The sequence below is a fragment of the Equus przewalskii genome, chromosome 29 (genome assembly GCF_037783145.1).
Source record: "Equus przewalskii isolate Varuska chromosome 29, EquPr2, whole genome shotgun sequence".
NCBI classification, from domain to species: Eukaryota; Metazoa; Chordata; class Mammalia; order Perissodactyla; family Equidae; genus Equus; species Equus przewalskii.
Genome location: NC_091859.1, coordinates 31,712,417 through 31,726,587, shown reverse-complemented (window position 1 = coordinate 31,726,587; position 14,171 = coordinate 31,712,417). Strand labels below are relative to the sequence as shown.

Below are 14,171 nucleotides of genomic sequence, written 5' to 3'. Positions count from 1 at the left end.
AGAATAAAACTTAGCCATTAAGAAATTCCTTAAAAATCAGAATGATGCATCTACTGGTGATTTTTCTCAAACTTGACTCCTTGACTTCTTGTATTGCCAAGTGTGATGATGATGGTGGTGATGATGGTCATGGTGATGATGAATCATCATTATCTTCATTGACATTAGTGAAGATGATGATGTTGGTGATGAGGATGGTGATGGTGCTAACATCTTACCGTCTCATGCAGAATAAAATCCTTACCAGATCCTTACCATGATCTAGTCCACTGTCCTCTCTCTGACCTTGTCTCCTTCCACTCACCCCCTCACTAGCCCTGTTCCAGCCACAATGGCTTCCTTGCTGTTCCTTGAACTCTGCGCATGTGCTCCAGCTTCAGGGCCTTTGCACTTGCTGTTGTCTCTGCCTTGGAAGCCCCCTCTCCTTATTGGCATGGTTTGCTCCCTCTGCTCATATCACTGATCAAGCACCACCTCCCCTGGGCCCCATTATTTGCCGTAACACTCACTTCCCGGCACTCTATCCTCTTACCAGGATCTATTTTTCCTCTCTTGACATATTGTTTATTGTTAATGGTCTGTCTCCCCAACTAGACAAAGTTCCATGAGAACAGGATTTTTGTCTCTTACTTTCACTGCCGTCATCAGGTCCTACCCTTGGCTTTGTAGTTGCTCAAAAATAAGTCGTTGCATGAATGAATGGATGGATGAACACAGTCAGATGGGAGATGAAGTTCTGGCTCTCTTGCTCAGTAGCTTTGTGATCTTGGCTGAGTCCTTTCTTCTCTCTGCTTGTCAGTTCTCTCACCCCTTAATGAGGGTGCTAATACCTCCCTCCTACCGAGAGGTGATGGTAATGATCAAATTAAATAACATAACCGGGCTAGCTAACATTCATTACATACTTATTTTCACATAGGCACCTTGCTAAGGGCTTTTAAGTGGGTTAATTCATTTCATGCTCACAAGCGCCCTAGGAAAGCACCATTCTTAGCCCATTTTTCACATAAGGGACCGAGGCATAGAAAAACTGATTAACTTTCCTCAAGCTGTACAGCAAGTAAGGGGTGGAGTTCAGATTCAAAGTCATGCGGTCTGATTCCAAAAACCACTATTTACTTAAACTGAAAATCACTACTGTTGATTTTTTTTTTCTCGTAATAGGTAAACTCTACCTAATTTTGGGTATTCCATTTCTTGAACATTTAGGAATGCGGGTTTTATCATTTTACTTTTTCCTGTATTTTTATATTTATTTTGATATGTTTTATGTATTTCTCTCTCCTTGCCGTGCCTTCTCCATCCACCCACCCACACACCCCCCACACACTCACACATACACACACACAGAGGCATGTTATGGTTTAGGGGTGAGCAGAGGTGCCTTTGCATCTGCTCTGCCCGCAGGAGCTGGGTGCTAAGCATGGCAGCCACGCGGTCCTGCCGGGCAGCACACCCTGACGGGGTGGCCCAGGCCTTCGCTGAGATGCCAGACCGTGCTCCTGAGTGAGATTTCCTGGTCTGGAATCTGCCACTGAGTGAGTCTGCAGACTGTCAAAGCCTCTTTTGTCTGCAAGGTGAGTCTGTACTGGTGGAAAAGAGCTCAGCCCCAAGATGCCACCCAAGGAAGTCACTGAGCCCACCAGGCCCTCGGAGCTCAAAACACGGTGTGTGCTGGGAAACCGACAGGAAGCAGTTCTTGCCGACAGCAGGCCGTGGGCCGCCTGCCAAGTGTTTACCAGCAGCGGGGCAGTTGAAAGAGGCAGAGTGAAGGAGGGGCAGGGCCCGTGGCTTCCCTGACAGAGGCTGTAAACTGACACAGAGAAGACACGGGAAGGTGTGAAAATGAGGGTGGCCACATGTAGGGGAAACCCAAGGCCGGCCAGTCGGCCCAGCTCTACGCATTAGAACCCGCATCACCTCAAATAAGCCACTTGGTGCCGTGTGAACGGGGTTAGCCTGTGTTTGTATAATTACATCCCAGCTGATGTAATTACCAGGGTGGAACTTTGGGCAAAGTCATTCTGCCGCCCTGGGCCTCACCTCTGATATCTGTGAAATGGGCATTCGTTCGTTCAGTGATGTAACCCAGGCACTGGTCTGGGTGCTGGGAGAGAGCCGTGAGCAGAACACAGAATCTCTGCCTCCTCGGAGCTCCTATTCTAGGGAGAGAGATGGACAGTTAGGTACGTAGACGGGAGGGACGTCAATATTTATGAGGTGTGAGTGGCGTGAGGAAGCGGCTGGGGGACAGGAGGCTGCAGCTTGTGCAGTGTGTTTGACAATGGAAAGGGGGCCAGTGTGGCACGGCAGTGTGAGTCAGAACTGGGGATGGTGGGAGGCTATGTCAAGGAGGTCGTCAGAGTCTAAATCTCGTGGGACCGTATAGGCTGTGTAGGGCTTAGGGTTTGTATGTTTAGTGCTACTTTATTATTATTTCTGTTGTTGTTTATCCTTTCAATGAGTCTCTTAGACTCTGTGAGACCCTGTGAAGGAACTTAAGACTTGAAGAAGATCGTAGTACACACAGAATGCTGATTTTTAAAAAGGAATTTGTTAATGACACGGTTGCGTTCCCAAGAGGAAACATAACAATCTCCTAGGGATTAGGGTGGAATTTTGATGATAACTTGCTGGAGGATTCAGGAATGCCCTAATCCTGCCTCGACAATCACCACCACCACCCATTTCCACGTTCCTAAGGTAGCCCAAAACACAAGGAGGAATAGCAAATAATAGTCGAAATACCACTACAAGTTAGCTGGCCTAGGCCCACCAACCCCAGGGCAGGGGCCTCTGCTCAAGCTGGCCCGAATCTCTCAGTTTAGGCTCTAGACTGAAGGAGTGCCACTTCTTACCCTCCTTTAAGGCAACATCTTATTTGTGGACGTTCCTTACTAAATTTGTGGCTATTATTACTAGATAGTTCCTTAGGTACAGTGAGCACAATTCTGAGAAGAGAGAGCGGGCCATCTTGCCCGTCTGGGAATCAGAGTTCACTGCTGCCAACTCATGGAAGAGAGAGTGGCAGAGAGGAAGATGGATGCTGAAGTTGGCTTCTTCGAGGGGCTACAAGGCAGGAGAGAGGAAGTTAGCTTGATGACCCACCCAGATCAGCAGACACTCAGCTCCCGAGGAGCAGACCATGGAAGCCAGAATCACACATGGTTGCCTGGCTTTTCAACCTAGCAATGACTCTGCCCGCTATTGACTATAGCGTTGTGATGTCCTGACCGGTGGATTAACAGTTCCTCTTTATGAGGGAGGGTAAGAAGGGTTAGAGACCAGGAAAGAGGGTCAGAAGTTGTGCTACATTAGGAAAGGTACCGATGCTGCCCACCTTCTCTTATGAACTTGGTAGCTGTCTGTCTGTCTCTCTGTCTTTTTCTCTCTCTCCTCCTGCAAAATATACAAAGTGTCTAAGGCTGTGGAAAGGGGTACGCTCTGCGTGTTTAAGGGTACAGTCCGGATCAGGTAGTCTTCACTAACTGACAGGAATTTCCAGTATCTTATCAGCCACCCTTGGATTCCAGAATAATCTGTCTGCCAGCGTCTTGCCTTTCTCAGGAACTCTGGACAACATCTCTTTGTGTCGAAATCCTTCTTCAGTCAGGCTTCACGGTCAAGGCTGATAGCTCCTACCTCTGCATTCCCACACATTCTTGGTTTCTTGTGTACATTCCAGTCAGTCATCTAATTCCAAGTCCCAATTTCAGTTTCTTTCCCATCAATCTGTGGGTCTAATAGCATCTTTCAACTTACTGTCATAATGATTGCAATCACCATTTTCCATTCTGTCATCAATATCATTATCATCGCAAATGCAATTATTAGTAACTAAACATGAATACCCCATGCTTTCAGTAATACTATCTACTTGGCATCACATGCTTGCCAGGTGCCAGTTCCAGTGAGAATGCAGCCAAAGACCCTACAGGAGAGTGAATGCATTCCATCTCGTTCCTGTGTGTGTGTGTGTGCATGCATGCACACGCACGCATGTGCATGCATGTGTGTTTTGGAACTAGACATGAGTTTAATTATAAACAGGTGCTTGTATCTCCTTCTGATCTAGGGGGCTATAGAAGAGATTTTGTTGGTGGATGTGATTCCAAGCATATCTAGTCCTGATAAAAGAGCCTGAGACTTAGGAAGTGCTGCATAAATATTTGTGGTTAAGTATTTAATCACTCTCCTCCTCTGCAGTCTTTAGTGTTTCCCAATGGCCCCCCAAAGATGTCTACGCCCTAATCCCTGGAAACTGAGAAAATGTTACTCAAATGGGATTTGCAGATGTGAATACAGTTATGGACCTTAAGATAGGGAGAGTATCCCTGATTATCCCAATGGGCCCAGTCTAACCACTCAAACCTTTAAAACAGAGAACTTTCTTTGGCTAGATATGGAAGTGTGGCAGAAAAGTTAGAAAAATAAGAAGGACTCAATGTGCCACTACTAGTTTGAAGATGGAGAGTGTAACATGACAAGGAATCAGATGACCTTGAGCTGGGTGAGGTTCCCGGTTGACATCCAGCAAGGAAGTGGGGACTTCAGTCCTACAACCACAAAGAGCTGAATTCTGCCCATCACCTGAATGAGCTTGGGAGCAGATTCTTCCCAGGGCCTCCTTGAGAGCCCAGATGGCTGACCTTGTGAAACCCAGAACAGAGGAACCAGCCTAGCTCATATGGTCTTCTGACCTATAAAGCAGTGAGATGATAAATTTGTGTTTTTCGAAGTTGTTAAGTTAGTGGTAATTTGTTGTGGTAGCCATAGAAGACTAATGCCCTATAGAATGATATCCCTGTTCCTTCACAGGGAAGTCAAAAGCATCATGAACTGGTATCTGGCCCACCTTTCTAGCCCATAACCTAACATAATGTCTCACATTATGTTCCTCCATATACTCCATGCCCCAGATACAAAAGACATTGACCCGCTATTCCACTGACCCATTGACTAGCTCTGTGTTCTCATCTGTGCTTTTATTCATAGAAACTTAGATTGGGTCTTTCCCTCCTCTCTGCCTGGAAACACCATCCTCATTCCATGATCTAGTGGATCTGGCAATGGAAAGAGTCTCAGAAGGCAAGTTACTTAGCATGTGTAGGTATCCATTTATCTGTAAAATATAAAAATAACACTTCATTCTACAAGTATTTTTGGAATACCTACTGTGTGTCAGAAGCTGCCTATAAAGCAGTGAACAGCATTTTAACAAAAATATTATTGCTTGGCATTCCTTTTCATAAGTTGTGCTATGATAATAGACTTTTTTTCCTTTGGTGATAACTGAGGGACACTGGTTGAGAAAGAGAGATCTATAAAAATGAAAGGGAATATGGAGATAATGGACTCAACTGATGATAACTCTTTCATTTTAAAGATGAAGAAAATTAAAGTGGAGAGAGAGTGAGGGGTTTGCCTAAGGTCATACGCTGGGTCAATGTCAAATCCAAGATTTAGAACCCTTGTCCCCAGACTTAAAGGCCAATTCCTTTATACCTCCAGGTACGTGTTTAATAAAAGTGAAACAAATAGGAACACTCAGATAGTCCAGAAGTTTCGATTACCATTGAGATCAATGTTGAAAACCTCCCACACCTGGTTTTAACAAGAGAAACAAAATACATACATATATGCGTAATGTTGTGAAAACCTGCCTTTCTTTAATGGCATCAAGATGTAATGTCCTACTAACATATAACATGGCTATTTTCCCTCCTAAAACAGAATTTTGGCAATCGAGATCACATGCAGCCTTCTTCATTTTCCAAAGCCATACATTATGACATTGCTTTTCCTGTTAAAAATAAGGGAAAGAGGGGCTGGCCCCGTGGCCGAGTGGTTAAGTTCGCGCGCTCCGCTGCAGGCGGCCCAGTGTTTCGTTGGTTCGAGTCCTGGGCGCGGACATGGCACTGCTCATCAAACCACGCTGAGGCAGCGTCCCACATACCACAACTAGAAAGACCCACAACGAAGAATATACAACTATGTACTGGAGGGCTTGGGGGAGAAAAAGGAAAAATAAAAAAATAAGGGAAAGAAATTCTTTAAAATGCCTCTGCTGGCCAACAAATAAGCAAAAAGAAATGCAAATGAGATAGTGGGCTCAAGCTTTCAACAAAGTGGGAAGAAGTTAAAATAATAGGGAATGCTTAGAACTGTGCTGAAACTTGAAAGTTCACTTATAAAGCAAAGAGAAATTTGTAGAGTAGGTGCGTATGGCAATAGCGGAATGCCACAGGCACCATTCTTGGATTAGGTGAGGACCCAAAGTGATAGAAGTGCTTGTGCTTCTCCATTTATTAACTTCCCAACCAGAAGGCCACGCTAATAAGCTGGTGAGAGTTGTTTGCACTGTCAGCAAAGCTGGAGTGGCTGAGCTCTTGATTTTTATTTTTTTTTTTTTACCTTTAAGTTGGGTATTTTCCTGGTGGGCTCTTTGAGGGGTCTGGCTGAAATGGTGAGTTGCAGTCTGGATCAGGGAATAATAGAGCTCATTCTGTCCAGACAATCATGCCACTCGGAAAACATCCAGTTTATGCAGGAAAGAGCCTTTGAGGTGGTCCAGTTGCCCGGTGTCTGTGGGTATCTTGGAATGGGTGAGTAGGAAGATGTTTTCTCTGATCAGTAGGTTGAGGGGACAAGGGGTGTGGTCATCCTACCTTGTCTTTGGACCTGTTATTGCTGGGGACTATTTGGGTTGATTCGTTCTTAGAATATTATAATACCTGATGTCAAGGCTCACTGTAAAGCTACAGTTATTGAGACAACTTGAAACACATTCAAGGATAGACAAATAGATCAATAGAATAGAGAGTTTAGAAATAGACTGCCACATATAAAATGACTTGATGTTTGGCAAAGCCACCCATGAAATTCCATCAGGAAAGAACGATCTTTTGAATAACTAGTGCCCGGTTATTTGAATAACGATATGGAAAAATTGAACCTTGAGTTCACTTTGAGTCTTGTCTCACATTTTATACAAACACTTAATTCTAGATGAATTATAGACCTAAATGTGAATATAAAACGTAAAATTTCAGCAGAAAACATTGGAGAGTCACTATTGACCTTGGGATGGGCAAAAATTCCTTAAGTTAGATAAAATAAAAACATTAACTCTAAAAATTATTAAATTATACTTTATCTATATGAATATATATGTATATATAGTCTTCATTTAAAAAATATGAAAGTAAAGAGACATGCCACAGACTGGAAGAAGAAATTTGCAAATGAATGTATCCAACAAAGAATTTGTATGTAGAATATATTTTAACATACCCCTTACATATTAATAAGAAAAATGCAAACAAAAACTACAAATAGGGACAAAGATTTGAACTGACATTTCACCAAGGAGATTATCTAAATTGTTAATTAGCACATGAAAAGGTGCTCCATATCACTAGTCACCAGAGAAGTGCAAATTAAAACCACAGTGTGCTACCATTGAACACTCTTCAGAATAGCTAAAATTAAAAACATTGACCACACCAAGTGCTGAAGAGGACGTGACAACTATAATTCTCATATCGCTAATAGGTGTTTAAATCGACTAAACCGCTTTGGAAAATTCTTCAATGGTATCTTCTAAAGCTAAGTATATGCCATCCTATGACCTAGCAATTCCGCTCCTAGGTGTATACCCAAGAGAAACGAGTGTATATGTCCACCAAAAGAGATGTGCAAGAATGTACACAACTTTTTTCTTAATAGCCAATGACTAAAATTAGTCCAAGTGTCCATCATCAGCCAAATGGATAAATATATTATTTTCATACCCAGACAATGAAACACTACATAAAAATAAAAACCACAACAGCAAGGATGAATCTCACAGTTTGTCTTTATGTAAGATGAGTGAAAGAAGGCAAATACCAAAGAGAACATACTGTGAGATTCCATTTATATGAAGTTCAAGAACAAGCAAAACTAAGCTATGGAAATGGAAGACGTTAAACTGATAGCATCATGGTGTGAGAATTGATATCCGCTATAATGAGGATGATGGAGCATTCAGGGATGCTGGAAATGTTCCATATCTTGATCTGGATGTTGATTATATAAGTGTAAGTCAATTAAAAATCATCGAGCTGTCAACTTCATATTTATGAACTTGACTGCATTTATTTTAGCTTTCCCTCTTTCTTTGAGGCATTCTTATAAAGTTGGCAAGATATGTCTTTAATATATCAACACCTATGTCTAAATAATATTATATCCTTTCACATACAGTGTAAGAACCTTAACAGTGTATTTCCGTTTCCCATTCCCATCTTTTGTTTTCTTGTTATAGAGTTTACTTCCACATGTGTCATAAACTCCCATAATACAGTGCTACTGTTTTGCTTTAAATACTTAATTGTCTTTTACACAGATTTTAAAACTGAAAAAAAAACTATGTTTTATATTTACCATATGCAAAATTCTTCATTTTGTGCCAATACAGCTTTCCACCTGGTATTATTTTTCTTCTGCCTGAAGAACTTCCTTTAACATTGTTCAGACTTGCAATAAGTTTTCTCAACTTTTGTTGGCCTGAAGAAGTCTTTAGTGTGCCTTCGTTTTTAAAAGATAACTTTGCTGGATGTAAAGTTCTAGGTTGACAAAATTTTTTCTTGCAGTATTTTAAAGTTGTTCTACTGTCTTCTAGTTTGCTGTTTTCTGACAAGAAGTTGGCTGTCCTTCTTATCTTTGTTCCTCTTTATATAAAGTATATTTTCCCCCTCTGGCCACTTTGAAGCTTTTTCCTCTTCATCACTGGTTTTTAGTAAGTTGATTATCATATGCTGTAGTATGATTTTCTTTATGTTTCTTCTACTTGGGATTTATGAATATCTTGGGTCTGTGGGCTTATATTTTTCATCAAATTTGGAAAAATTTTGGCCATTTTTCTTTAAAAATTTCTTTATGTTCTTCCCTCTTCTGCTCCTGGGACTTCAGTTACACAATTAGACTGCTTGATATTATCTCATAGCTCAGTGAGGCTCTTTATTTTTTCATTGCTTTTGTTCCTGGCCTTCATTTTTTTCTTTTTTTTTTTTTGAGGAAGATTAGCACTGAGCTAACATCAGCTGCCAATCGTCCTCTTTTTGCTGAGGAAGACTGGCCCTGAGCTAACATCCATGCCCATCTTCCTCTACTTTATATGTGGGATGCCTACCACAGCATGGCCTGCCAAGTGTTGCCATGTCCACACCCAGGATTTGAACCCCGGGCTGCCAAAGCAGAACATGTGCACTTAACTGCTGTGCCACTGGGCCGGCTGCATGGCTGTCATTTTGTATAGTTTGTATTGCTTTCTCTTTAAGTTCACCAGTATTCTCTTCTGTAGTGTCTAATCTGCTTTTAATCTAATACAGTGCATTTTCCATTTAAGATTTTATATTTTTATCTCTAGAAGTTCTATTTTTTCATTTTTAAATTTTCCACTTCTCGTCATGTTAATGTTTTTTCCTCTACATTCTTGAGAAAGTGGAACATATTTATAGTAGTTGTTTTAACTTTCACTTTTGCTCTTCCCATCATCCCTCATTTCTGGATCTGTTCTTCTGGATTGATTTCTCCTTATTATGGGTCATATTTTCATGCATCCTTGCATGCCTGGTAATTTATGGTCAAGTGCCATAAATTTTACATTGCAGATTTTATGTATCATGTGCTGGATTTTGTTATATTTCTTTAAATAGTGTTGTACTTTGTTTGGGGATGCAGTCAAGTTACTCTAAACAAGCTTGCTCCCTTCAGGGCATGTTTTGAAGCTTTTCTTAGGATAGAATGATTAATTATCCTAGTCTGCTTGGGACTAAGGAGGTTGCCAGGACATGAGACTTCTACTTAAAAAGTAGAACTGAGGGGACTTCTGGGAAGCAGGGCTTCCAGTTTTAAGACTGGGAAACTCTAAGCAAACTAGGACAACTTTGTCACCCTGGATCCAGACCATGCTGTAGTCCTGAGCTAACTGAGTCCCACTACTAAATTTTGAGGACCCTACTCATCTTATAAAATCATGACACTCTGTCTAGTGAGAGCATAAACTATTCCTGGCCCTGTGTGAGCTCTGGAGATTGCTGAGGCTACTCCTTTGTGATGTCTCTTTCCTTGGTTACTCTCATGCGTGCTCCGATCAGTCCTCAGCCAGAGGCTTGCAGGTCTCCCTGGTGGTCTTTTTCCGTGCAGTGTGTTCTCCTATACTCTGTCCTGCAAGTTCTAGCCACCTTGACCTCCTTGAACTCTAATTTCTAACTCCTCAGCTAATTGAAGCTGCCGAGCTCTGTTGGCATTCTTCCACACTTCTCCACTGCCTGGAAACTGCCTCCGGGCGGTAAGCTAGGGTAATCATAGGCGTAATTTTGTCTGTTTCCTTTTTACAGAGGTCATAGTCCTGCAATGCCTGTTGTCCAATGTCTGAAAACTATTACTTAATGTATTTGGTCTGGTTTTCTAGTTGTTAAAGATGAGAGTGTAAATATAGTCCCTGTTACTTCATTGTGGCCATAAGCAGAAGTCCTTACTCTATATTTTATACCTCAATATTTAAAAAAATGTTTATGTTATAAATACTTGAAGGTGTTGCTCTTTTTCTGGTTACACCATTTTTTGCACATTTGGTGTATCGTCACCAAGACAATGAAATATTTGAAAATAATAATGGCAACTGTTTACAGAGGTCTTCTTTCCATGTCTCACTCCTGTTGCTAGCATTTCATGTACATTATCTTGAATCTTTACCAAAACTTTTAGAGATAGGTATTGTCGATATTATTGTCTCCGTTTTAGATATGTCAAAACTGAGATTCAAAGCAGCTGGTCACTTGACCAAACTCATCAGCTTAGTGTATTGAGCAGCTTACTTTTGAATGCAGTCTCTCTGAATATTCCTTTATCCATACCATAATGCCTAATGTGTAGTATTTAAGCAGATAGCACGTCAAAAACAGTTGCGACCAAAATGTTTTTGAGGTCAAAAGGTTAACATCTGCACAAAGTTTCTGTGACTTTGAGGATAGTGTTTTACAGTATAGGTGCATAGACAATGTATTACTTTGTGTGTAACTGTGTCTGTGTGCAGGAGAGGGTGTATGTGTGTATTTATATGCATATGTTTATGTTTGGTGAAGTGGATAAAGCAGGCTTGGCTAACCACATTGACCTTCTTCGAACCCTGATGCCTTTGCATGCAATACTGAAATCGTATCCAATTCCCCAAATTATTGTATTAGTTTCCTAGGACTGTCATAACAAATTACCACAAACTTAGTGACTTAAAACAACAGAAATTTATTCTCTCACAGTTCTGGAGGCCAGAAATCTGGAATTAAGGTGTTGGCAGGGCTGCAGTCCCCCCGAAGGCTCCGAGGGAATATCTGTCCTTGCCTCTCCCGGCTTCCTGGTGTTCCTTGGCTTTTGACGGTGGAACTCCAATCTCTGCCTCCATCTTCAGATAGCCTTCTTTCCTGTATCTCTCTGTCTCTTCTTCTCTTCTTTTATAAGGACTTGTACTGGATTTAGGAGCTACCCTAATCCAGGATGGATTCATCTTGAGATCCTTAGTTACATCTGCCAAGACCCTACTTCCACAAAAGGTCCCATTTACAGGTATGAGGGGTTAGGATGGGGATATTTGGTGGGGGGGGGGGGGGTGGTCAGTTCAACCGCTACAGTGTCTATGAGAGCTCTGAGGCTCTTCAAAATTGGCTGCTCCTTAAGATTCTCCCAGGAGGGTCATGATGCTATCTTGAAGAAGGAGCTTGGATGCTTCTCTGTTCATTTCCATGGTTGTTGAAGTTTTTAGAAAGTTAAATACAGAAGAATGCCCCTTCTTTGCTATCCCAGCTCTCTGTGCTTAATCCAGCAGAGGCTTTCTCCCCTACAACCCAGGCATTTACCTCCTGTAATTACTCATAAACCGTGACTAGGAATAACTCTAGACACCCAGATCTGAACAAGATGAACTTCCAGCTTGTATATCTAAGCCCGACTGTGTCTTCTCTCCAGGTATTTCTCTTTCCATTTGGGCAGCAAGACAGCTCCTGGGTCTTTGCCAGCTTTGAGTCAGAGTGTCTACCATCCAAGATTCTGATTCACTCCCTTTCTTCATATATTTGGTGCTCAGCTATGCTGTGTTGCAACTCTCTTGTAACTTCTTTTTCTCCACACACACAAGCAACAACTTTTCTTGCTAATTTTTCTCTGTAATCTCGCCAATGAAGTATCTTAAACATGATGAGACTGAGTTTTTAAGGCATTAGAATAATAACTAGGTCGTTACCACTGTTTACTAACCTGGACTCATTAACAGGGCTCTTTGCCTTTCACCTGGCCACAGCATAATGAGGTTATTAATTAGAGCAAGAAACATAAGCACTCTGGGTTTGCTTTAGTGCCATCTAGGGAGATGGCTAGGTCATCGGTCATCATTCCTGGTAAATGTTTCCAAGGCGATATATTTCAATCACCATGAAGTGATGTTCTCCTTCAATGTAAGCTTGTTTTTCTCTTTAAATGGGTTATTTTTAAGTCCATAAAATTCCCAGTTGTAATCCATCCAGTGCCTTATTTAGCTAAACAGTGGGGGCAATGGGGGCAGCAGTTAAAAGTACAGGCTGGAGCCAGCCTGCCTGGGTTTAAGTCCTGGCTCTGCTACTTACTGTGTGACATGGTGCAAGTTATTTAATCTCTCTCTGTGCCTCGGTATTTTCATCGGGATGAATGTGAGGATGAAATGAGCTCATATGCGTAAAATGCTTAGGATGGTATCTGGCACACGGTGAGTGTTTTATATATGTGAGCAGTTATTTTGTATTCATTAAGTCAGAGAAATAGCTTTTGACCTCTGTTGCATATAAGGCACAGTTTTGTCCTATATGCTTTCTAAGATGGGGTTACAGGTTGAATTGTGTCTCCCCAAAATTCATATGTTGAGGTCCTAACCCCTGGGACCTCAGAATGTGACATTATTTGGAGATAGGCTCTGTACAGGGGTAATCAAATTGAAGTGAGGTCATTAGGGTGGGCCCTGATCCAGTAGGACTGGTGTCCTTATAAAAGGAGGAACTTTGGATAAGGAGACACACAGAGAGGAAAAACAACGTGATGACACAGAGGGAGAAGGCCATCTACAAGCCAAGGAAAGAGGCCTGGAACAGATCCTTCCCTCACAGCCCTCAGAAGGAACCAACCCTGTTGACATCTTGGTTTTGGACTTCTAGCTTCCAGAGCCGAGAAAAGAAATTTCTGCTGTTTAAGCCACCTGCTGGTGGTACTTTGTTCTTGCAGCCCTAGGAAACCCATGCAGATGGTTACATCATCAAATCGCCATCCCCAGGGAAGCATGCAACTGGTAGAAGGGATGTGTGTATTCCACAGGACTCTGGTCGCAAGCCACAGAAATTCACTAAATATAGCTTAAACAAATAAGAAAACTAAAAGATGAACTTATGAGAATGCGAAAGTATCTCATAAATTCCAAGGGTAGGATTGTAGCTGGCCCATAAACATCAAGAGCAATTCTCATCTCTTGCCTCTGCCCCTCTCTTTGTGACGGTGACATTCCTCTCTCCCTCTCTCCCTATCTCCCCCCCCCCCGCCCCCGGTTTTTTGTGCTTCCCCAATCCAGATGGCAGAAAACATGGTCCCCAATCGCACCCAGGTTTGTGTATTATAGACACAACTCCCTAGAAAGACACTGCATGAATCATGCAGCAGTTTCAAATCTAATGGAAGGGCATCATATTCCTCCACCCTGGGTCAGGGGCCAACCCCATCAACTGGGACCAGTATTTCAGTGCACCAACATGCTGCTTCTATTGTGACCATATGTGTGGAGTGAAGGGATGGGCCGCCACCAAAAAAGGAAACAGGTGGCAGATAACTTGAGAAGGGCCCGTCAACACTGATGAGTGATCACTTAGCTGTCATGCCATACCACTGCTGAGCCTGAAGCTGAAGAAGTCTAGAGCAAATGCCATATTGAACAGCTTTTGGCCTCTTTTAGTCCTGGAGTTAGAGTCGTGTCTTCCGTCGTCAAGGAGGTGGAAATTACTAGTGGTTAAAAGCATGAGTCCTAGAATCAGAGATACGTGGGTTTTAATCCAACTTTGCCTTTTATTAATTATGTAACCTTGGACATGTCACCATGCATCTCTGCACCTCAGCTT

At 42.1% G+C, this 14,171-nt stretch overlaps 1 protein-coding gene across 2 annotated transcripts in view; it reads left to right on the top strand.

Moving 5' to 3' along the window:
• The window catches only part of SYN3 (synapsin III), a 460,560-nt gene that overhangs the window by 76,207 nt on the left and 370,182 nt on the right, over positions 1-14,171 (top strand). The window lies entirely within an intron of this gene.